Genomic DNA, 24,572 nt, shown 5'->3' with positions numbered 1-24,572 from the left:
GATTTCATGAATTAGTAACTCATGGTGTACTCTCAACATTTATTAATATGAATTAGGAGATCAGGGCCTCCTCCTTCGGTGGAATAATCATGGGATCAGTCAGCGGACCTTGACACCAGAGGTGGGTTCAAATTGCTTGCTGTTTCTGGGTTGGGTAAGTTATTTTGCCTGACTTTTTACCTCAAATGTCAAAGAAGGACTACAGTTTGTTTTAGAAAGATCTTATAAACCTGGGAGAAAGTGCTTTTACGATGTACTGGGGTGAGGAATGATTGGTTTAGACTTCAGGAAGCAGGACAGAAGTATAAGGAAACGAGTCTCCAGCCTTGGCGTGCCTTCCAGGCAATGGCTGACGCACATTATAGCCCCCTCACATGGTGCTCACATTTACAAATACCAGAGAAAAAGTCCTACACAAACCTTCCAAGAACAGTCTTGCCTTTATTCAACTAATTCACCCAGTTCGTAGATTTATTTATTTTTTGAAGCTATAAGCACAAGGTCTGGGGTTCTGGATAGGGCTGTGAAGTAAATTCCAGGGGTTCGTTTATTTCAGCACTGGATGGAGGGAGTTGCCTTGAAGTAACTGATCAGCATGGCTATGCAGGGTTCACTGGCAATCAGAACTTTCCAGGAACGGACCGCGTAGGGGCCCCGGGGAAGCTCCGAATCTCTTCCCAGGGTGGTCCGCGTTGCCGTCTGACGTCCAGCCCCGCTGACTGGTCCGCAGGAAGGAGGGAGTCGGGCCCCTGCCTGCAGACAGGAACATAGCTGGGAGACTGAGCATCCGGCTCCCGCGCCGGGATCTGTGGCGGGCATGACCTTGTACGAGTCGTTTCTCTTCCGAGAGCTTCAGATTTCCCGTGTGAAGTGGACGGGCTGGAAGTTGGTCGGGGCCAGTTCCGACATCCAGGACGTTTGAACCTTGCTGGGAATCCGGGGCGGGGCTCACGAGCAAGATCTTGCAGGGGGATTCCACGGCAGAGCTCGTCTACCCAGACTCAACCCCCTAGTGTGGCGCCCTAACAGTGGACGCAGGTTCCCTCATTTTTTTTCAGTAGCCCCCTCGCCCCGGCAGCTTCCTCCTTCCACGTCTCCTTCCTCTTCCTCCAGGGCAGGCAAAGGCTCCACACCTCCCTCTTTCCCTTCCTCCCCGGCAAGCTCCCCGCATTCCCGGCGTCGCCTTCTCTTCCTCCCAGGAAATCCACCGCCCTCGGTGCACCCACCTTGGGGGCCGGGCCACGGCCCCCGAGGTGGGCGCCCCCTCCCCCGGCGGCGAGCGCCGCGGCCCCGCGGGCACCCGCCTTCCCATACCTTACATGGACAAATGCGTGCAGGCAAAGTCAGGAATTCAGGCCCCTGACGTCAGCCTCCAGCTCTCAGGGCACCGCACGGGAGACCGAGGGGAGGGGGTGGGGACGGCGGGAGGAAGGAGGGGGAAAGGCACCAACCAGCAGCCGCTCCAGCCTTGCCGAAGTTTCACTTTTTGTCTGTGGGTTCGCTCCCGGGCCCCGCGCGAGCTTTCCCGGGATAAGTAGCTTTAGCGAGCGGGGGACAGCCGGCCGCTGCAAGGTAAGGGCTGGCTGCGCGGCCCGGGGCGCGGGGCGCGGTGCGGGGCGCGGGGCCGGGCCTGGCCGGGGCTGGGGACAATGGGAGGGGGAGTGCCCGGGCACCTCCTCCTTCGCCGCTGCCTCCGCCTCCAGCCGCCGCCGCCGCCGCCGCTGCCCCGGCCGCCTCCTCCCCGAGGTATTGTTGCAAATCCTCCTTCCTTCCCCTCACCCTCCGCCCGCGGGCGCCTCGGGAACCCCCAGCCCTCCCCGGCGCGAGCGCCTCCGGGGTGGCAGGACAGCCGGGCGCAGGGCACCGAGCGCGCGCCCGGCCCGGGCCGCAGGGCCCGCGGTGCGGAAGTGCCGGCCGCGGCGCGATCACGGGGTGCACGCGTGGGGGAGGGGGACCCCGAGATTTTGGGGAAGCCTCGACCGGGGGCTGGGCGGGCTTGGAGGCCTTCCCTGCGCGCCCCCTGCCCGGGCTTTTCAGGACTCCCAGGGGGCGGGGCCACACCCAGCAGCTCTGCGCTTTCGCGGAATCACAGTTGTCACTGGGGAAGGGGCCTAGGAACCCAGGCATCAAGTTCCCCCATTTCCCAGCTGGGGTAACTGAGGCCTAGAGAGCCGAGTCTCCCCAAAGTCGCTCACTAGAGGCAGAGCCGTAACTAAAATCAATGGCTCCCGACTCCTGGTTCCTTTCCTCCAAGCAGTTCTCCAGCACTCACTGTGTGCCCCCCTGTGCTGGGTTATTGGGTCCAGAGGCGTTTAGGGCCCAGACTCTGCCCTCAGGAAGCGTTCAGTCCACCGAAGACCCAAACCTGACCCCAGGCAGAAGGTGCTAAGTCCTGGGTAAGGGCGTGGGGCGGGGCTCGGAGACTGGAGTTTGATCTCCTGGTCCTTCACGGAGGATCGGAGGCTTTTGAAGGATGGGGGCGGTTTTCTGAAGTCAGAGACTAGGGGACAAGGAACGAGGGCATGTGTCGTTGGGACCTGCAGAGGCAGGGAAGACTCAAGTGTGGACACTGGAGATGAAGTGGTAACTTACCGTGCTGGGGGCATGGGGTGGGGCAGCGTGGGTACCTAAGATGGGGTAATCAGTGGAACTGTGGTTGAGTGCACTTGGACAGAGGGGTGTCTTTGGGACTTTGGGGTGCTGGGGGAGCTGAAGGATGTTTCTGGCTTCCCTTCCCTTCTCAGTGATCCACTGCCTGCTCACCCTGAACACAAAATGCAAAAATTTACTTTAGCCTTTGAGCTTCTTTTCTAGTACCAGACTCATTTAACTTTGTATCCAATCCCCTCTATCTTTCTGTCTCCTACCCCCCTTTCTAAATTGCTTGCTTCCCAATAAACCTCATTCTCACTAAAGTGTTAGTGACTTAATGGCCTACCTCTGAGCATTTGAACAAGAGCATTTTAAGAGAGCCTTTAAGTGGAAAGAGAAAAAGCAGCTAAAACCCTCTTCCCTCCAGCTCCCCTCCCCTCCTTCCTCACCCTCCTTGCTGTTACAGATAGGGAAACATAAATAAAGGCCCAGAGAAGGTGGGTGCCAGTTCTAAAGTCTACAATAAATTTTGGTAGCTGGTGGAAGGCCAGAACTCTCAGTAGGGTTCTTTGTATCCCATGACCAGCCTTCTTCCTTCAGGGTCTTTGTCTGTACCAGGGTCCGTCAAAAGGTTGCAAGGCAGTCTTCCAACCTCAGCACCCAGGCTTTAAAACCTAGAGTATAGATGCTAGGTAAAAAATAAGTAGTTGGGGTTAGCTGTCTGAATAGTGAGGGTGCAAACCTGGAGCCCTTGGGTCAGGCAGCCCCCCAGGGTCATGCTCCACCTACACAGTGGGTGGGCCTGGACCTGGCTTTGAGGATTGGCAGGAGGAGAAACAGCTATTGAGCTGGTTACTATGATCGGGACTGACAGAGTAGGACCCTTCTTGGAGGGACATATTCCAGTGAACAGTCAGTTCCAGACAGTGGTTGATGGGAGAGGAGGCTTCATTATGAAGGTCCTTAAAAATGCCAGGCATGGATATGACTTGAAGTCATCATTTGAGGGTTTTGAGCAGGCTGGGACAGGAGCGAGAGGGGAGGAATTGGCACTGGGTAATCCTCTGCTGCCCATTCCAGTGAGAGAGGCAATAATCTGGCCTAAGAATTATCAGTGAGTGAGTGCTCATTTACTCCATACATACTACTACTTACTATATGCCATTGGCAAATGTGAAAATTTTATGGCAGATCCTTTATTTTATTGAGACAGATAACTTGTATTTCATCAGAAAAAGTACACTTTTTCACATTTTATATCAGTGACATTGGGTTGTCTTATAATCACAGATGTGTCATAGTTGAGCAGATCTTCGTCCTAAGTTGATAACGGTGTATCTTACCATTGATAGCTTAGAGCTGATAAAATTTGTTAATCATACCCTTTATGAATGTACAGTGCTTTGCACTTTATAAAAGTTTCCCATCAAATATTCCATTTGAATCTCAAAAATCCCCTGAGAATTGGGCCTGGTGACCCTATCATCTCAATTTTATCTCTTGCCTAAGGTCATCCAGTTAATTAGAAATGAACTCAAAATAACAGCCCAGAACTTTGACTCTGGGTGTTAACATGTGACTACCCTGTGGTGGAACTAGCACGGGTTAATTGGGAATAGGAAGAGTCAGATTGAATTTAATTTCAGAACTATTTTGGGGGTTTTGACCAAGGGCAGAGTGTAACCCACAATGACTTGGAGGCTCTGTTAGCCGAGAGATATAATGCATTAAATAGAAAATGGGCAGGGGGATAGAAGATGCCAGGTAACATAATAAAAAGAGAGGATGGAGCACATTGCTATTTTTACACCAAAAGGAGAGGAGCAATGGATGAGGCACATGGGTTCTGAAGCCTACCTGCTCTGAAGCAGGAACTGGCTGACCCTAGGAATACAAAGATTAGGAGCACATGGTCCCTGTTCTGGGGGAGCACGTGTGTGTGTGTGTGTGTGTGTGTGTGTGTGTGTCTGGTGCTGTTCTAGGGGTATGTTTCGGTTGCACTGAAGTGGTTCAACCTCAGGGAAGCTACCAGAAGGAGTGGTGCCTAAAGAGAGCCTTTAGGGCCAAATAGGAGTTGCTGAAGTGGAAAAAAGACAGAGATGAACCTGTTAGGCGTATGCCAACAGATGTAGGGAAGAAGGCCTAAGTTTGAATGGCCAGCAGGAACGGAGTGGTGGGAAATGGAGAAATGGGAGGACTTTTCATTTTTTGGTAAGCAGATATAAATCTATCTTGTGAGTTGTAGGGGCCATTAAAGGGTTCTCTAGAGATTCACATAAAAATAAGGCCAGGTAAGGGCTCTGGAAGCATCTGTGGGATTAGGTAATTGGAATAGTAACCACAGGAAGATGAGTAACACATTTGGTAACTGGTTGAGTGGAGCTGGTGGGCTTCCTGGTGGCTCAGCAGGTAAAGAATCTGCCTGTAATGCAGGAGACCCAGGTTCAGTCCTTGGGTCAGGACAATCCCCTGGAGAAGGGAATGGCACACCACTCCAGTATTCTTGCCTGAAGAATTCCGTGGACAGAGAAGCCTGGCAGGCTACAGTCCATGGGATCGTAAAGAGTCGGACATGACTGAGCGACCTTTACTCCTACTGCTGAATGGAGCTGAGACTTTGATCCAGGGCAGTATTTAGGAGTCCTAGCTCAGCTTGTGCATGGATGGGTGGGGACTTTTCTTGGAATTCAGCATTGGAAGGCTGCACCCAGCTGGAAGAAGTGAGTTGGAAGAGGTGAGGAAAGGGAAAGCAAAGTTGTGGTGCATGCACAAAGCTCCTATCTGGCTGGAAATTCACGGTCTTAAAGGTGTGTGTGAAGCAGAGGTGGAGAAGGGAAGAAGAAACGGAAGTGTGATGTGGGAGTCTGTTGTAGGTGGCTTAGATGTGTGGAGGAAAATGGTGGTGGCTTCTTAAGGCAAGTCACAGAAATGGGAAAAGGACACTGATAAATTGATGAGGACTTCACCTCTCCTGACTTTCTACAAATAGGCTAGGTGGCTGGCCATGGGTTAACGGGATTCATGCTTGGAAACTGGTAAACCACAGAACTGAGGCTAGAAAACACGTGTTTTTTGATCTTTCTTAATAATAATATATAAAAATTTTGCATACTTACTATGTACTTAGATAATTCTCATACCGATTCATCAAAGTAGGTTTTGTGATTATCAATCTCATTTTGCAGATGAGTAAATGAGTGTGGCCAAATAAGATTTGTTGTTGTTTAGTTGCTAAGTTGTGTTTGACTCTTGCAGCCCCATGGACTGTAGACCACCAGGCTCCTCTGTCCATGAGATTTCCCAGGCAAGAATACTGGAGGGGGTTGCCATTGCCTTCTCCAGGGGATCTTCCCAACCCCTTCTCCAGGGGATCTTCCAGTTCAACCTGGAGAGTTCAGCCCTGGATTGAACTTGCTTTTTCTGCGTCTTTTGCATTAGCAGGCCTATTCTTTACCAGTGAGCTACTAGGGAAGCCATAAGTAAGGTTACGCAACCACTAAGTGAAATGGCCGAGTTTTGAACCTTTGCCTGATCTACAGCCTCTTCAACACTTTCTTCTTTTTCCACAGAAGGAAAAGTGCAAATTGTGGATGAAAAATTAATCAGTCGATCTCAGAAATGACTGGAAAATTTCATTTGAGTCAAATTTGACGATTATAACTTGAAAGAGCATCTCAGAAAGTTCTGAGAACTGTTTCGCCCATTAGAAGTCCTCTGTCCATGGAATTCTCCACGCAACAATACTGGAGTGGGTTGCCATTTCCTTCTCCAATTAGAAATCAAGGCTCAGTTTTCTAAGTTTTTTGAGACAGAGGGCTGTATGTCACATGATGTATTATCGACAGTTAATCCAGATCTAAGCATCATCCTGGTGGGTCATGTGAAACCTTACCAGATCAAGAAGGAATGTTATCTTGTAAGGAGTTGTCTCCTTGGTGCTAGGAGAATGTTGCTCTTTATGGTTGAGCACGTATTCCTGCCAATGGGGGAGGTCTGGTTGAGGCAGAATGCAGAAGCATGGTGCACATGGGGGGAGAGAGAAGGCCAAAGAGCAGAGAAGAATTTCTATGTTTACATTTCTCTTGCCATAAAATATGAATTTTGTTTCACAAAATCACCACCGTCCGGGTTCTTCCTCAGATTTTTACTCAGCACTCACTTTATCGGGGCCTCAATGGGATTATAGTTGAGAGTTTCCCTGGGCCAGCAGACTTTTCACTTGTGTGCTGATGCTGCCCCAGCCAGGGAGGCATAGAGGGTAAAAGGGCTGGGATGATGAGCTAAAGATGATGGCAGTGGTGGTGGTGGTGGTGGGTGGGGATCAGGAGGGCTTTTGTTACTCTTTGAGCAAATGAGGGTGTTGTTAGATCTGTGTTTCAGAGAACCCCGGTGGCAGAGTCAGAGCAGGTCAGGGCCAGAGATGGGGACACCACTTAGGAGGCTGCTGAAATATTCCCGGTCGGGAAATGCTGGGTCTGCGTCAGGTCAGCAGAGAGGGAAAAAGTTGTTTGCTGTTAGAATCTTATCAGGGAGCTTAGTTCCCATTCTTGTTCTTCTAATTATTTGCCAGCTTATCAGCCTTGACTGAAACAACTGTGTTATAGACACTAAAGCTTGTAGGCAGCAGAAGTGGCAGGATGGCATGCAGCTCATGCCTTAGAAGTCAGGAGTGGAGTCTTGATGGCCAGAGGGACCCTATTCCTCCTTTTGCAAGTAAGGAAACTGAGGCCCCAGGGAAAGGACGGAAGTGCTCAGCCACACCCTTGTCAGCTGAGCAGGAGCTGGGCGTGGCCCTTACTCTCTTTCCTGTCTTCTTTCTTTCAAGGGTGTTTTTGATTCTCTTTCTGCTGAGCCTGGCTGGACACATTCCTTCTCCATTCCACCCCCACCCCGCTTGCAGCCCCAGGGGCTTTGCTTGGGAGAATTTGGGAGGGACTATAACTTGGAGATCCTTGTTACTGGGCTTGAACTTTGTTCTTTGCACTTAGAAAACAAAGTGGTTCAGAGAGTTCAGTTTTGGTGTCCTTGTGGTTTGGGGATTTATTTTTCTGCCATTCTTGTTTGCAAGAACCAAGCTTCTGACTCCATGATAAATTCAAGGTTCCTTGTCTGGGACTGTCACCACTCTCATTCCTTTTCTGTTTCTACTTATTTTTGCTTGCCTAAAGGTTTTCAGGCTGCCAGTATTAGATCCCTTACAGGGTAGATCCTGCTCTTTTTTCTTTCTGTCTTAAATCTGTCTATCACAGCCCATCTCATAGGACCATTAGCATTTCACAGCCTTCGGAGTACTTTTTATGTGGTGAATGTGTTTTATGGTTGTTTTTATTACTTAGCTCCCAATTGCCATCCAAGAGATGGGTCGACAGGATCAATCTTGTCTCCCAGAGCGTGGGCAAAAGTTCAGCGGTGAAGAACCTCCGCTGGGATGCTTAAGTGGTAGTGTGAGAATCAGATCCCTAGCTAAAGCTCCTGCCCTGCTCCTTAATTCACTTTTGCTGGTGAGCAGGAGATAATTGATGTGAAAGTCCTGTGCAAGCCCTGTGCTCAGGTGAGAAACTGTTACTATTTCATTGCTAATTAGTAATAGTAGTTGCTGTGTCCGTGCCTTCGGAAGGCAACTGAGAATCTGGTTGGAGGTCCCAGAGGGGTCTGAGGGTCTGGGCTTCAGATGCTATCATTTCAGCAGTACTATCACCAACTTGGTTTTGGGGGTAAGAAAACCAAGACCTGTGTTTGAGCCACTCATTAGCCCTATAATCTTAAGCAAGTTCCAGAACATCCCTGAGCTTCAGTTACCTTTGATTATAGATCGAATGATCTACCCCAGTGCTAAATGGTTGTGTAGTGTGTAATGTGACTGTGAAGTGGGTGCATGGTCAGTCACTCAGTCGAGTATAACTCTTTGTGATCCCCTTGACTGTACCAGGCTCCTCTGTCCATGGAATTTTTCAGGCAAGAGTTCTGGAGTGGGTTGCCATTTTATACTCCAGGGGATCTTCCTGACCCAGGGATTGAGCCTAAGTCTCTTCTGTCTCCTGCATTGGTAGGTGGCTTCTTGATACATGTGGCTAATTTTTGGTGCCCATTGAAGTGTCTAGCCCACAGGAATGGTACCTTGTCCTCCTTGGGATTTAGACTTGGGAGCTGCAGGTTCAAGTCTTAGCTGTGCTACTTAATGGAGGGTGATTCCCTGGGGAAGTGACAGGCCATTTGGTGTACTGACTTACTCATTTTTAGACATCTTGTTCATGAGGGTACCACTGTTGACAAATGTCAGGTTGCAAAGTGGGGTGAGTGCCACAGACATTCACAGGCACTTCCAAGCTGCACAGAGAGATGGTTTGTTACCAGTGAATGGTTGTCCATTGTCTCTTCTTCTCCACTGTGACCATCCCAGTCTCTCTCACTTTTTAAATTTATTTTTATTTAACTTTTTTAATTTGAGAAAAATCAGGGGCTTTCCTGATGGCTCATCAGGTGAAGAAACCTCCTGCAATGCAGGAGACTCAGGACACTCCAATTGGATTCCTGGATTGGGAAGATCCCCTGGAGAAGGAAATGGCAACCGGCTGCAGTATTCTTGCCTGGGAAATCCCGTGGACAGAGGAGCCTGGTGGGCTACAGTCCAAAGGATCACAAAGACACAACTGAGCACGCACAGGTATCATGAGCTGATACCTGTTGCTTTGCGGAAGGGGATCACTTAGGACCTCTTGGTGGGGCAGGTCCACTTTGTCTTCACCATCACAGACTTCTGGCAGCATGGGATGGCGGTCTCTGCAAATCTGGGCGGTACTTGTTCTTTCGGATCAAGTCCCAGATGCTGCTGAGGATGACCCAGGCGTTCTCCTTGATGGTGGTCCACACGTAGGTGGCCTGCTTTCCCGGGCCAACCTTGCTTCATCACCGCCGTGACCCCTTGGCCGTCTGCTGCCGGCTTCACATCCAGTCTTTTGGTGAAAGAGTCCGTTACAGCGGAAGCAGTTGCGGGCCTGTAGGTTCCTGGGTTTGGCTCTGCGCGTCTGCTTGTTTTTCTCGAGGGAGAAGCTGGAACATGACCAGCCTCCTGACCAGGCATTGCATATGTGCGGCAGCTCCTCTTGTGGGGACGGAGACCGAGGCCCCGCCGGGGTCCGGGCTCTGTTGGGTTTGGTTGGTGCGGTGTTTGTGCTCCGCTGCTCCTGCAGGCATTGCTCTCGTCAGTCCTCTCATCAAAGCCCCCTGTAGTTCACAGGGAAGGCTGGTGCTGAGGGGCCGCCCCAGGCCGTCCCAGCAACTTGTGTGGGAACCTCTCATGGGGCAGGTAAGCAAGAGGGGCGTGACAGGGCAGGGCTGTTTCCCTCAGGTTCACCTGAATCCTGAAGTGTGCTTTGGCCTCCTTCCATCCCCACTGCGGGCACTTTTCCCGACATAGCCACGGTCAGCATTCCTTAGTCACTCAGGCCATCAACCAACAGCTCTGTTGCCATGGTGCCCACAGCTCCAGGAGCGAGAGGTACCTACCCCATTCGCAGATGGTTGTGGGCATGTGTACTGCCCGTTCCTTGGCATTTTTAGGAGCCTGCTTTATTGTTTGTTTGTTTTAACATATTTATTTGGCTGCACTGGCCCTTAGTTTTGGCAGGTAGGATCTTTGATCTTCATCACAGCATGTGGAATCTTTAGCTTTGACAGGCAAACTCTTTCTTGCAGCATGTGGGATCTAGTTCCCTCACCAGGGATCTAACCCGGGTACCCTGCATTGGGAATACTGACTCTTAGCCACTGGACCACCAAGGAAGTTCCTAGGAGACCACTTTTTGAACTCTAAGGGAATCCTGCCCTTAATGTTAGTTTCCTGTCTGTAAAAAGGACTGTAGCAAGAGTGCTTGCTTCAGAGGTGGAGGGACCATGCTTTCTGGTTTTCCCAGGACATCCCTGGTATGCCTGTATCCTGGTGTAGTAAGAGTATTTCACTCTCAGAGGTGCTCTGATTGAAGGTTGTTAGTACTGAGTAGGGGTGTATAAGTAGTATGTATAAGGGTAGGCCTAAAGTAAAACGCCAAGAAATGTTTTTGTCAGAAGAGATGCTATATGCTCAAGAAATGCTTGTTCAGTGAACTAGTTTTATAAAGGTTACGTTTGAGGATATTTGAAGGGCAAGTCTAACTTGTAGGCAGTTCGAGTTTATTAAGGTTGATAAAAATGTGTTGATACCTGTTTAGAATATAAGGAAGTGCCAGGAGAGTGGTATGGATGGACTATTGCAGGTCTCTGGAGGTGTGTAACAGCTTGTTGGGAGGCCTGGGCCTTGGATTAAACATTGAGGGACAGAAAGGCTTAGTCCAAGATTCCATGGGGCAGCTAAAATTGCTCTGGCTACTTATAGTTAAGAGATAAGATCGAATCTCTGTCCATGTGTGTATTTTATTTATTTTTTATTTTTGGCCATGCCACTCCAGGGATCTTAGATCCCTGATCATGAATTGAACCCAGAGCCCCTGCAGTGGAAGCTTGAAGTCCTAACCATGGGATCTCCAGAGGATTCCCCATATATGTATTTTAGCTGGGTTTTTTAATCTATTATTTTCCATCCAGTAGCCCGCCTTCATGAAGATCTGTAGGTGTCACTGTGAAAGCCTAGTGTGGTACCAAGTGCTGTGCCAAGAGGTCATGAGAGTAACCTATACTTACTCTTCTAATGAATTTCCAGAGAAAATGCTTCTTGTTTAATTCCCAGGAAGAACACAAAAACCTGAAAAACAGTTGGCACCTAGAGCTTCTGTCTTGTTTGGTATGAAAACCAGTCATTTTCAGGAACTGGAAGAGGGAGTTGCTACCCAAGGGCAGGGTGTGCCCTGACGCGTGGGAAAGGCAAACTCTGCAGTGACCTGGAGGGTGGGGAGACCTTTTCTTAGAATGAGGTGAAAGTCAGGTCAGTTTTCCTGTATTCTGGTTGTTTCCAAACTGGATTTCCCTTCTTGGCCGCAGTAATTTCCCTTGGAGATTAGGAGGGTGCCAGTAATGACAGCTGGATGGGACCCTCAGGATCCCTCTGTCCATTGGTTTGGTGCATTTGTGTGTTCATTCATTCCACACCAGATGCCAGGTGTACCTGTTTGAATGAGTGAAACTCTAGTCTGGGTTTAGGGGATGGAAACATGAATGCCCTGCCACCCCTGTCTCCAGAACTCAAGAGAGGACGTAAAAGGATCTGCAGAAAATATCTGGTGGCTCTAATTGAGCGGTGACTAACTCTAGGGACTCTGGGGAAACTTCACAGATAAAAAGAGTGTTGTTTGATGGAGCCTTCAAGGATGAATGGGGATTTGTCTAGTGAGACAGAGGAGGAGAGGATCATTGAGCAAGAGGAAATGACGTGAGTAGGTGAGAAAGTGCACGTGCTGTACTCTGTGCTAAGTTGCTTCAGTGGTGTCTGACTCTTTGCGACCCCATGGACTGTCGCCCGCCAGGTTCCTCTGTCCATGGGATTCTCCCGGCAAGAGTACTGAAGCGGGTTGTCATGCCCTCCTCCTGGGGCTCTTCTTGACCCAAGGATTGAACTCACGTCTCTTATGTCTCCTGCATTGGCAGGCTGGTTCTTTCCCACTGGTGCCACCTGGGAAGCCAAAGCGCATGGCACCTTGGAAATTGGATTCATTGGGGATGGACTGCAGAGTAGGAAGGCCATGGAGATGAGGTTGCAGGGGTGGGCTTAGGTTGAGAAAGGTCTTGATTGCTGACTGAGGACTTCAGACTGTGCTATGAAGGGAGCATCACCTCGGGAAAGGAGGTGATTAGGTCTGTGTTTTAGGAAAGTGATGGGTTATGGATGGTTAAAGGGGGTGGTTAAAGGGGACTTCCTTGCTAGCTCAGATGATAAAGAATCTGCTTGCAGTGCAGAAGACCCGGGTTCGATCCCTTGGTCAGGAAGAACCCCCAGAGGAGGAAATGGCAACCCACTCCAGTATTCTTGCCGGGAGAATCCCATGGACAGAGGAGCCTGGTGGGCTACAGTCCAGGGGGCCACGAAGAGTTGGACTTGGCTGAGTGACTAACACCTTCACTTTCAAAAGGGGTAGTAGTGGAGATGGTGAGATGTGTGGTCATGGTCTAGTCCCAAGATACAAGTTGAAAAGGAGTTGAGACAGTGGATATGAGGGACAGTTCACAGGTGGAAATAGAGGTCACCCAGTCTCTTCACTTATCCAAGAGGAACCCCAGGTCCTGAGCAGGTAACACATAAAGAGTCCACAGCCCTGGTTCCATCATAACCCTTTAAGTAATCCATCCTCTGCCCAGTGTCTTTAGAAGGGTGACAGATGCTTAGTGGCTGGGATCACCATTTGTCAAGAGGAGAATCTCTGTCACTTTTCATCTTTTAAGAATTCTATGAAATCTTTTTTTTTTTTTTTAATGTTTATTTCTTTGGTTGCACTGGTCTTAGTTGCGGTGTGTGAACTCCTTGTTGTGGCATGTGGGATCTAGTTTCCTGACCAGGGATCAAATCTGGGCCCCCTGCACTGGAGAGCTTGGCGTCTTTGCCATTGGACCACCAGGGAAGTCCTGGAACTTCCTAATTTTGAAAGAAATCGGCTCCTTTTATTTATTTATTTTTTGGCTCTTTTAGAGTTACTGACTCTTTGATCACTGGAGATACTCAAGCAGTGACTGATTGGGATGTTACAGTGGAAATCAGGCACTGGTTGAAGACCTGGTGCAGAATATCTTTAGTTAGTTAGTGGTAGCCACTCATTTGTGTCCGACTCTTCGTGACTGCAGGGACTGTAGCCTTCCAGGCTCGTCTGTCCATGGGATTTTCCAGGTAAGAATACTGGAGCGTGTTGTCAGGGTTCGAACCTGGGTCTCCCGCATTGCAGGCAGATTCTTTACTGTCTGAGCCACCAGGGGAGTCCCTCTGAGGTCTGTTAGATCTGACCTTTTTCTGAAGCCCTCCCTTCTTCCCAGCTTCCCTCCTTTCCTTTCTTCCCTTCTTGTAAAAGAAACTTAACAATCTTACCTGACTTACCTCTGTTCACTTGGCTCCTCAGGATCATTTTAGTCAAATTGGACAAAAGGCAGAGACAGTTAAAAATGGATGATTGGGGACTTCATGATGGTGGTGCAAGGGATAAGAATTCACCTGCTAAATGCAGAGGACATGGCTTTGATCCTCGGTCCTGGAAGATTTCACAAGCCACGGAGCAACTAAGCCCATGCGCTACAACTACTGAACCCGAGTTATAAAGGCTGTGAGCCACAACTACGGAAGCCTGCGTGCCTGAGGCCTGTGCTCTGAAACAAGAGAAGACACCACGATAAGAAGCCATGCACTGCAGAGAGGAGTCACCTCCACTTGCCACAACTAGAGAAAGTCTTTAGCGCCAACGAAGACTCAGTGCAACCATAAATAAAATAAATTAATTAAATAAAAATTGCTAAGACAGTAAATCTTAAAAGTTCTTACCACTGGAAAAAAAATCGTAATCCTGTATATTAACTAGACATATTATGGTGAGCATTAAAAAAAAAATAAGGTGATTAGGCACTAAGAATGGTGGGCCATAGTTCATGCAGAGTAGCAAGGGAATGACCATTTGGGTGCCAGTAAGTTAATACTCACCAGGCCTGGGGAAGTGGCCTAAGCCAGCCTGCATGATCCTGATCAAAATGAAATCTACCATACAGTTAATGATGCCAGCTGTCATTTTTATAGTTCCGGTCATTTAGTCAGTAAGTCGCGTCCAACTCTTTTGTGACACAATGGACTGTAGCCCACCAGACTCCTCTGTTCATGAAATTTCCCAGGCAAGAATACTAGAGTGGGTTACCATTTCCTTCTCCAGGGATCTTCCTGACCCAGGGATCTTTTGCATTGGCAGGCGAATTCTTTACCACTGAACCACCTGAGTGCTTTACAGTTTATGATGTGTTTTCCTACAAATTACAGGTAAATCCTTACCATAGTCCTGTAAGTAGTTACTATTATTGTTCAGTCAAGATTGTGATTGATCAAGATCAAGATCAAGAACGTGAGGTTACTTAATTAAACGACTTGCTCAGGACCAAAACTAGCTGGATATTGAATCCTGACTTCAGCTTTAGTTTTCTGTACAATTTCAGATTCCTCCTGTCCCCAGGCTGTGCAGATCCCAGGGACAGACTCTAGCTTTTATTCCTATTGGTATCCTTAAATCCGTTGTGGATTCTGATATGTGGCAAGGATTTAATAAATGTTTGTTGAATGATCATGTGAATGAATAATATAAATGAAGTAATAAATGACAACTTGAATTCTAAGAATATCTTTAGTAGCAATAAAAATCTAATTGAGCTCCCCTAAACATTAATTTGTTATCAAAAGACAATGAGAAAGAACTCATTTAGAATACATTTGCTCAAATTCATTAAGAAAAAAAAAAGACACACCAAAAAAAAACCCTCACCAAATTCTTACCTGAATACCTCTGTCAGATCTCTTAGGGACCTGTAACTCTGATCTTGACCCCCTGAAAGGGCCTGTCTACTTCTCTGTATGTGTACAGTATTTCCTTCCACTTAATATTATTCTAAGAAATGCTCTTCCTTCCTTTGGCCTGGTCTTTATATTTATCTTTTATATAACTCAAGATTTGTCGAATTGATATTACCTGTGTGGGCACTGGGCTACCGTGTTGGCTCAGCAGTAAAAAAAATCCACCTACAATGCAGGAACTGTGGGTTTGATCCCTGGGCAGGGAAGATCCCCTGGAGAAGGAAATGACAAGCTACTCCAGTATTCTTTCCTGGAGAATTCCATGGACAGAGGAGCCTGGTGGGCTATAATCTGTGGGGATGCAAAAGAATTGGACACAACTTGGCAACTAAACAGCAGTATGTAAGTGATATATAAGTGATATGTGGATAGTTTTCAAATTTTAAAATAATACAATTCATTAAGTTAAAACATGCAGTGTAAACATCAGTGGATAATTTTTACTTCTAAATTATTTCTTGAAGACAATGGTTTCTTTGGCACTTCCCACTTTCCTTTAAACTGGTTACTATCTTGTCTCCTGTATTGTGTGGTTATGTGACTATGTATCTTATCTCCTCAGGGATGTAGGAGAAAATGCAAGTGTGGTTGGGGAGTCAGACAGGTTTGGGTTCAAATTATGGCACTGCCTCTTGTCATATAATCTTATACTGGTTACTTAGCCTTTCTGAACCTCCAAGTACTTATCTGTGAAAGGGAGTAATAGTCCCTTCCATGTAATGAGACTGTGGAAGGGATTCTGTGGTCAGTGTCGGAAAGCACTAAAGCCTGCCATGTAGTCTGCTGAAAAACACTGTCCTCTCTGTTCCCCACCAGATGATAAGACAGCCAAGATCTTTCTCTTATATTTCCCCATAGAGTATGACCCATAGCAAGTAGACCTTAAATACATGTTTATCAGCTGGCTAAAGAACTTTTAAGTTCTTTCAAAAAAGAATTATGGGCACAACTATTGAATAGTTTTATTACTTTTCATACAACTTGCCATTCAACCTGTAGAAAGATTGAACTAATTTAAAGAGTCATTAGCAGTGGACGAATCTACTGGTTTCTTAGTGTCTTCCCTAGAATTTAATTTTATAACTTGCATTTGTCTGCTAAATTAATAAGAAATCATATTTTGTTATTGTTGCACTTTGTATTCCTTTGATTACTAAGAATAATTTCCTAAGAAGTGGTTTAGAGTTTATATGTTCTCTTGTGTGAATTGGCAAATGGCAATACTTAAAAATGGTCTGGGTTGGAGAAGCTCCATAAGAAAGGACTAAAAATGTTTAGTGTCTTCAGTTACCTAAACTTGACCACCTACTATGTGGCAAGCACTCTTTCAGGGGCTATGCCTACCACAGAGGGAAAAAAAAAAAAAGCGAATAAAGTCAGTAGCCTCCATTCCAACCTCCTCATGTCATGTAGGTGGTGACTGAGATCTAGAAAAAAAAACTACTGAAGTCATTCAGCTTGTTCAGTAGCAGAACCAGCCGTTTATTTGAACAATAATTGTTAATGTCGTATGTTTTCAAAGGCTATTGGTAGCCTTTTAAGCTATGGAAACATCCTGGAAATTGCAGAATTGTGATATTTAGACAACTGCAAACTATATCCACATTGAGAAAGCAGAGTACTGGTTTTTGGTTGAGAAAATATGATCACCCTGTTCTTCAGTCTCAGATGTAACTCCTTCCTGCAGCTCTTTACCCCTTATATTTACATGCATTCTTAAATGAATAAACTTGTTTTTAAAATAGGGCTAGAAGATAAACTTACCCCATCTAAGCTGTTTAGACCAACTGTGAACCTTTCTGGACATGTTTATGGTAAATGAGAAGAGGTGACATATTTCTCTATTGAATAAAATAGTCAATTTAGTTTTAATAAGGCAGTTATCGTCAGGTAATAAAAATTCAACTAACTTGCCATAACTATCTTGTTTAAAGTCAATTAAGAGTCTCATATTCCTCACTTACTGGGTAAAATTTAATAGAACTTCACTTAAGCATTTATTGCTTATTTAATTCAAAATTAAGTTAATCACCACAGTTGGTAACAACCACTGAGTATTTAATTAACATTCAGCAAACTATCTTATTAAGTCTAAATTAGATACAGACAGGTCTTGTTTATCCCCATCAGTTTGCAAACACCATTTCCCTAGCTCTCACCCCAAAGGGCCTTTGGTTTTCCCATGGCTTTCTTCTTCTCACTTGTCATCTTCATTTTCACCTGCTTGACACCCAACTTGGGTGAAGGAGGAGGAAAAGAGGTAGGAGTCTATTGTGTTACGGGAATTTCTGGCTTAGGGGCACAGCTGAGAAATTATTCTGTTCCATTCCATTCTTCAAGAATTGTTGAGCACATTCTCTGTGTAAGACATTCTTTTGAACACTTGGGAAGATATGGAGGAGGTCATGTTGACATGCTTGGTTTTATGTTGTCATCTTAGAAATGAGATGATGGGATTTAGTACATTCATTTAGCATGTATTTTTTGGCCTACAGCTTGTAAGGCACTCTGCAGGGTGTCAGAGATACCATAATGATTTGGACAACGTCCTTGCTGTTAAGAAAGACATGTAGTCTAGTTTGAGAGGAGCAGTGGTGGAGATATTGGATGACATGCTGCTGTGGAAGCACTGAGGTCCCTTAGTGTTCTGTGAGGAAGGATCCTGTAGCTAAGAAAGTTTGGAAAAGTCCAGACAAGTTAAGCAAAATCAAATGGGTATCTGTACTGTGGGACTTACCTGAGTCTTTAGGAAACTAATGTACATTGTAACCTTCCAAGAGGTTTGTTCTCAAAGTTTTAGATCCTAGACTCTCTATATCACCAACCTTTTTTGCCCTCTCAGAATGTTTCTTGGGGTATGCTTTGGGAAAAACTACTGTGAGCCCTGGATCCTGTCTCTTGGCGTCTCAGCCTAGCAGGCAGACACCCTGGTAATACATGGGTATACAGGGTTGGAAGTTCTGATTTGTAAGAAAGATGTACAGGAAAAGTGGGTGATTTTAGACTCATGGTGGGGTTGAAGGTGTGAAATTCAAAGCTGACTTCTCTGGTGGAGAGCTGGACTTGTGAGAGAGACACAATTTGTAATCAGCAGAGAGGCCCGGAGGATTGCCAGAGAGTCTTCAGGAACAGAACCGTGAAATTCTGACACAGCTGATTTGATCACGACATCCCAGCACATGGATCCAACTTAGACCAGTTTTGTTAAATAACCTAAATCTGGAGAGGTAAGAGGCGGCAGCCTTTGGGGTGCAGAATGCTCTACTTTAGGCCTTGTTTCAGTTGAGCGACTGCCCGTCTGCAGGAGGGGTCCCTTCTGCGAGGCATCCTGACGCCGTGTCTGGGGCAGAACCTTTGTCCTGTGAAGAGTGAGTCTCGGCCCCCTCCGTCTGGCAGGTCCAGTTTCCATTTGCCTCATCGCATCCCACTTTCTCCACCTTTCCTTTCTCCTTAGCATCCCTTCTTCTGATGAGTCACCTTTTCTGCATTTCTCACTCTCATCCATCTGTATCATCCTTTCCCTCTGAGGCAAGTACCCTTTATGTTCTTCCTGACAAGTTCTTTACTTCACTGAAAATAGTGCTACCAATTTCCTCCTCTCCAGGAGCAACCAGCAGATGGAACCTGCTGGATGGCATGGAGGGTAGTCTACAGATCTGGTCCTCCATATCCTCCATACAGGGGAGCTTTGCCCCCAGGCTGGGTTCCTTCAGTACCTACCTTATTAACTGTGTCTGTATGGAAGGCAGCAGAGACACAGGAATGGGAGCTCGAGGTTCTGTTTCTGGGCATGAGTTTTCCCCAGTCTGAGCCTCAGTTTACCCATCTGTGAAATGCTCAGGTAGGCTAGGTCTCTTCTTCCAGTCCTTTCAACTAAACACGTTGAGTGTTAGCATTTGGTAAGTCAGCATTCACTGGAGTCGGTCTGGGCTGTTTGATGATACATAGATCTCCAAGCCTGCCGATGTGAGGATATGGGCAGTGGGCGGAGTTCCCTGTCCACACATGGGATGTGTGGCTCTCCTACGCGCAGCCTCCTACTGGACGCATTTTCCTTATATTGCCTGTTATTTTTTAGTCTTATTTCCTCCTCCTCTGCTTTCAGGCTTATCTATTCTTTGCCAACACACTTCGTGTTGTAAATGCTTCTCTTCTATTGCCCAGCCGGATAGTCTCGTTTTTCCCTTTTGGCTCTGCCCATGAAGGGTGTTCGCTCTGGAACTTTCTCAAGACAGATGGCTACCATGGTGGGGCAGATCAGGGAATGGCAGTCCTGGCCAGTTGCAGATCCTTCCAGGAGACTGTTCTTCAGAACCATTTCTTTATTGGGTAAATATTCTTCAATGAATGAGACCAAGTCTTGCCCTGGGGGAGCCCACAACGGAACTGAGAAGCTTTTTGACTTCTTGACACCTGGGGGAAACCACAGCCAGTGAGGAACATTATTCATTGTAGAGGAAGGATTTTTGCCTTCTAGAATTGGGCAGTGCCCTGTTAGGTTCTCAGCATGAATTCTTAAGCATCTAGGAAAACTAATCACTTGGAAAGCTGAAGCTTGTTTTCCTGACCTTGAAAAGGCAGCTTGCATGTTTCATTTCACCACCTACCTGGACAGACACTTTAGGGATGAAAGTGTCAACAGGCAGCTTGGCACGTGGCACACCAGAGGCCATAATATTGGCTGGTGGTGCATCCTATCAAGGTTGACATGTCAGCGCATACAGGATACTGCATAGACCCAGTGACCTCGTTGACATGTGAAGTTGCCATTGGAAATGGCAGTCAAGTTTGGTTCTGCTCCAAGAAAGACTTTCCAAAGTTAGGAGTTTGCCTTGTGAATCCTTTGACTTCTTCTTTGTATTAAACACAGTTCTCATCTCTTGGTCTTGGTGATTAGTTGTTTGGATTTCCCCAGTTATATAGGCCTACCTGAAAAATACAGAAGCATTTTGAAAGTTTTGATCTATGTAACATTTGAGAGCATGGGTTTTGGAGCTAGGCTGCATCCTGGCTCCACCATTATTAACTTGACCTACTACCCAGTCTCTTTAGACTTTTACTTTTGTTACCTCATCCTCAGAATGGGGAGAAGAAAATTACCTGTCTTCTAGTTGTGAGGATTAAATGAACTATGTGAAATGCTTAGAACCGAGCCTGACACATACCAAGTAACCATTAAATATTATCTGCTGTTATATGTGTTATAAAGTCAGAAAATTGTGGTTTGGAGAAGGTGTTACAGGTGAATGAGGTTTTGTGTTTGATCTCCGTGTTTTTTATTTTTTATTTTGTCTTTTTAAATAAACTTTTCATTTTGGAATAGTTTTAGCTTTGTAGAATAGTTGTAAAAATTGTACAGAGAATTTCCATCTATCCTTCACTCAGCTTCTCTCATTTTTGACATCTTACATTAGCATACTCTGTGTGTGTGCTCCGTCGTGTCCAACTCTTTGAGATCCTATGGACTGAAGCCTGCCAGGCTCCTCTGTCCATGGGATTCTCCAGGCAAGAATACTGGAGTGGGTTGCCGTGCCCTCCTCCAGGGGATCTTCCCCCACCCAGGGATCGAACCCATGTGTCCTATGTCTCATGCATTGGTAGGCAGATTCTTATCACTGTGCCACCACATTAGCATAGTACATTTGTCAAAACTAAAACAGACGTTGGCATATGACTATTAATGAAACTGGACTCTATTTAGATTTCATTAATGTCTTTTTTCTTTTTTGCACGATACACCTCAGGGTACCACATTATACTTAGTTGATATTTCGCTACCCTAGAGTGGCTTTACAAGTTTTTTTTTAATAGCTAAGGAGGAATTCTTTACACAAAAGCCCACTACAACATGTAATGCTGAACCAATAAACTGGAGCAGCTGTGTTTGAAATGGTGCAGGACAGGACTGACTTTCTTGCCCTTCCCTACTTTTTCTATTTGAACAGGCTCTGGTAAAGTAAGGCTTAAATGTCATCATAATACCGTCTGTTTGTTTCCAGGGAAGAGACTGAGGCCCCAGAATGGGGAGTGATGATCCTAGGTGAAGCTGGAAGCCGAGTGAGGGTCAAAAAAAGGATTGTGGTAATACCCCAATCTTGTCCCTGTTGTTGAATGGATGAGTGAACAAGAGTTAGGGACTCTGGAAGATCTGGGTTTGGATTCAGGCTCTTCCACCATATGCCTCAATTTTCTTATCTGTAAAGTAGGTTCAGTGGTCAGTGATACCTCAAACAGTACTTGATACTCACAAAGTACCACCATTTACCTTATGAAAGTTGAGTAAGCGAAGATGCTTACTTTTAACATAACCTGAAACATTGTGGGTTCTCAATAAATATTAAAAAAAAAAAGAAGAAGCCTTGAAAATTAGAAAACTTTACCCTTAGAACTAATTTCAAGAAGGCGGGGACAAACTGATGTGAAACAAAAACCGGTCATTCATAAGGAAATCTGCGATACTCAGAAATGGAACCAGTGTTTGAGTTTTTGATAAGCGGGATATACTGTCTGTTTTTATTCTTGGAGGCTTTTATCATACAATACTACATTATGTTGCAGTCTGATTTTCACACAAATTGGATCCCAAAACCTCTTACAGGAATTAAAAATACAAACTCGTGGGCAGTATGTGTTTTATAAATTACAGAAAACAGTAGTGTAACGACATGGCGTAGTAAGTACAGTGGAGCCTGCGCAGGCAGTGGTACCCAGGAGGAAGACAAGGATGTGGTAACTGAGACGGCATGGGAGGCAGGAAGCGGGAGGAGGTGAGGAGGTGTCCAGCATCGTACGCAGTGTCAGGAGAGATGGAGGGAGGCCACCTCCAACCGGGAGGCTCGGTGGAAAAGCTGAGGGTAGTCAAGGCACTGGCAGAATCCTGGAGAAATCAACCTTTTGATAGCCTTAAAAGATTTTTAAAATTTTAGATTTGTTAAAAGTAGTTTTAGACTCACAGCAAAACTGAGAGGGAGGTACAGAGATTTCTCACATGTCGCCTGTCCCCTACACAGGCAAAGACTCCCCCACTGTCAACATCTCCTCCCGGAATGGTTTGTTTGTTGCAGTTGGTGAACCCATATATCAGTATCACCCACAGTCCATAGTTCACATTAGGGTTTACTCTCAGTGTGGTATATTCTATGGGTTTAGACAAGTGTATAGTGACATGTGTCCATCATTATATCATACAGAGTATTTCACTGCCTTAAAAATCCTGTTGTCTGCCTATTCATACCTACCTCTCACCCCCAAATCTGGCAGCCACTGATCTTTTTACTGTCTCCACATATATCCTTTTTATCCTGCCGTTTTTGGTTGTGTTGAATGGTAACTAACCGACTTTTAGAAACTGACCTCCATTGCTTTCCCTCATTCTTGCTTTGTCACAGCATTTTCTCAATCTGGGTTGCTGTTCTCTACCATCATTGCTTGTTTGAATCCAAATTTATCTTCAGGGCCAGCACTTCCTCCATGAAGCAGGCCTTGATTTCCACCCTTGGTCCTAAGCAGGAAATAATCCCTTCCTCTTATGGTCTCCAAGGCCCTCTATCTGTACTGAGTGCAGGGCATTGAGCACTTTTTACCTTCTATTGTAGTTATCTGTGTCCCTGTCTTATTTAGGAGTCTTTAACTTCTTAGACATTCATTCTTATCTAGAATCTGACAGACACATTGCAAACGCTTGTTGAATGAATGGATGGATGGATGGATGGACAGGTTTGACATCATTCATACTGCTCAAACTTAATTCCTTTAGGGTAGGGATTTAACCCTCTAATCTCTATATCTCCTCAGTATTAGCACTGAGGAGGTGCCTGCTATTTGTTCATTCATTCATTCCACAATAGACTTTCAGGCACTACTTCAGGATGAAGTGATGGATAGTCCATTTGTTGATAGTCTACACAGAGAATATTCTTTGGAATGTGTTTTCATTCTTGTAAGGTTGATCTGGGATTGATTTTTCCTTTTGACACAGAAGAACCAAGCAAGAAATGTTTTGTTTCATCTGCATGTGTCAAAGCAAATGCTCTCTAATTCCTTCAGCTGACTTGGTAGTAGAGAGATACTGCTGGGCTGAGAGAGACACCAGGGTCTATGGCAGTCCCTTGCTGATTTCCTCAGGGATCAGTCCTCTTCCCAGTGTTTCGAAAGGTAGTGCCAGTATTCCACGGTGATCATGGTTGGGCTTTGGTAATGTCTCTACTCTTATATTCTGAATATAGTGACAGGATACATGCTGCTGAAGTGGTGAATGGGAAGAAGAAGTACAGTGACCTGTCTGTTTCTTGGGGCCTTCTGTATTAATCACAGGAGGAGGTGTCAGACTCGGCCAGATGAGAGAGCCAGCTGACTGAAGTTCATGTCAGATCCAGATGAGAATGGCAAAATTGGGAGGACCTTGATGATGCTGAACTGAGGAAGTTTAAGGTTTGCAGAGTGGTTAGGGCTGGAAGAATCAGAGAAGTCATCTAATCTAGTGGTTCTCAGACTTGAAGGGGCACTAGAGTCTCCCTGGAGGTTTTCTGGACCCCATCCCAGAGCTTCTGATGTAGTCGATTGTGAGTTTGTACTTCCACAAGCTCATTGCTGTGCCAATGTTGATGAGAACCCCTGACCTAGTCCCACAGCTGGGCTGTTGAGTTTTTATAGATGGGGAGAGGACACACAGAGATAGGTGGAAAGGACTTTTCTAGAGTCACACAGATATCAGGAGTGAAGTTGGAGTCAAAACCAGGAATCCTGGCTTGAAGTCATTTCCATACTGTCACCAGAACAATATTATTTTTAGGTCCAGGAACATTATTATTTTTAGTTCTACTACAGGATGATGACAGATTTCACCAGCTTTGCCTGATTTGGTCACAAATTTATTTTTGAGGACCTTTCATTTAGCTCTCTCCACCCTACATTTTCTTATTCAGTTAATCCACATTTTTGACTACAGCTCTGCACTAGGAATTGCACTTGAACCCAAGGTGGTATTATAGCATGGTAGTCTGAAAACCTGGGTCTCAGGACGTTTGACTGTGAGTAAATGGCTTTTTCATTTTTTCATCTGAAAACGAGAATAGTAACACCTCCTAGGACAGCAGGTAGAGTGCTGAGATTGTACCTGGCTCTCACTCCTTGACCGGTAGGCCTGTTGCAATCATTGTTAAGCTGGGTAGGATGTGGTCCCCATCCTCTCATGCATAGGTGACTTACTAAGTGCTACAACTGAGAGACAGTGGGAATTAGGCGAACAAACATGTGACTTGGAATTAGGAGGGCTGAGTTCTAGTCCCAGTCACTTACTAGCTGTGTGATCTTCTGCAAGTCACTTGACTTAACTGAGCTATAATTTGAATCGGGTCCTTGATGGCTCAGCTGGTGAAGAATCCACCTGCAGTGCAGGAGACAGAGGAGGCACGGGTTCAATCCCTGGGTCAGGAATCAATCCCGGAGAAGGAAGTGGCAGCCC

General features: G+C 46.1%; 1 protein-coding gene and 1 long non-coding RNA gene across 6 annotated transcripts in view; one reads left to right on the top strand and one right to left on the bottom strand.

Annotated features, from left to right (window-relative positions):
- Nucleotides 1-421: 421 nt before the first annotated feature.
- On the bottom strand, nucleotides 422-1,398 carry LOC110122553 (uncharacterized). Of its 2 annotated transcripts, none has more exons than XR_011487247.1 (2): nucleotides 1,315-1,398; nucleotides 422-1,022 (listed from the first exon to the last, which is right to left on the bottom strand). It is a non-coding gene; the product is annotated as an uncharacterized lncRNA (long non-coding RNA). The 2 variants fall into 2 exon arrangements; XR_011487248.1 differs by having other exon boundaries at nucleotides 1,320-1,394.
- An 85-nt stretch (nucleotides 1,399-1,483) lies between these two features.
- LPP (LIM domain containing preferred translocation partner in lipoma) overlaps nucleotides 1,484-24,572 on the top strand; it is a 719,231-nt gene continuing 696,142 nt past the window's right edge. For 3 of the 4 annotated variants that reach the window (XM_070466247.1, XM_070466252.1, XM_070466251.1), the window contains exon 1: nucleotides 1,484-1,572. The gene's annotated coding sequence lies outside the window, so the exon portion shown is untranslated. Of the gene's footprint in view, nucleotides 1,573-1,684; nucleotides 1,747-24,572 lie in introns of those variants that run through there. The other variant, XM_070466248.1, reaches the window with a different exon arrangement.

The sequence above is a fragment of the Odocoileus virginianus genome, chromosome 4, assembly GCF_023699985.2.
Source record: "Odocoileus virginianus isolate 20LAN1187 ecotype Illinois chromosome 4, Ovbor_1.2, whole genome shotgun sequence".
Classification (NCBI taxonomy): Eukaryota; Metazoa; Chordata; class Mammalia; order Artiodactyla; family Cervidae; genus Odocoileus; species Odocoileus virginianus.
This window is presented reverse-complemented; position numbering and strand designations above follow the sequence as displayed.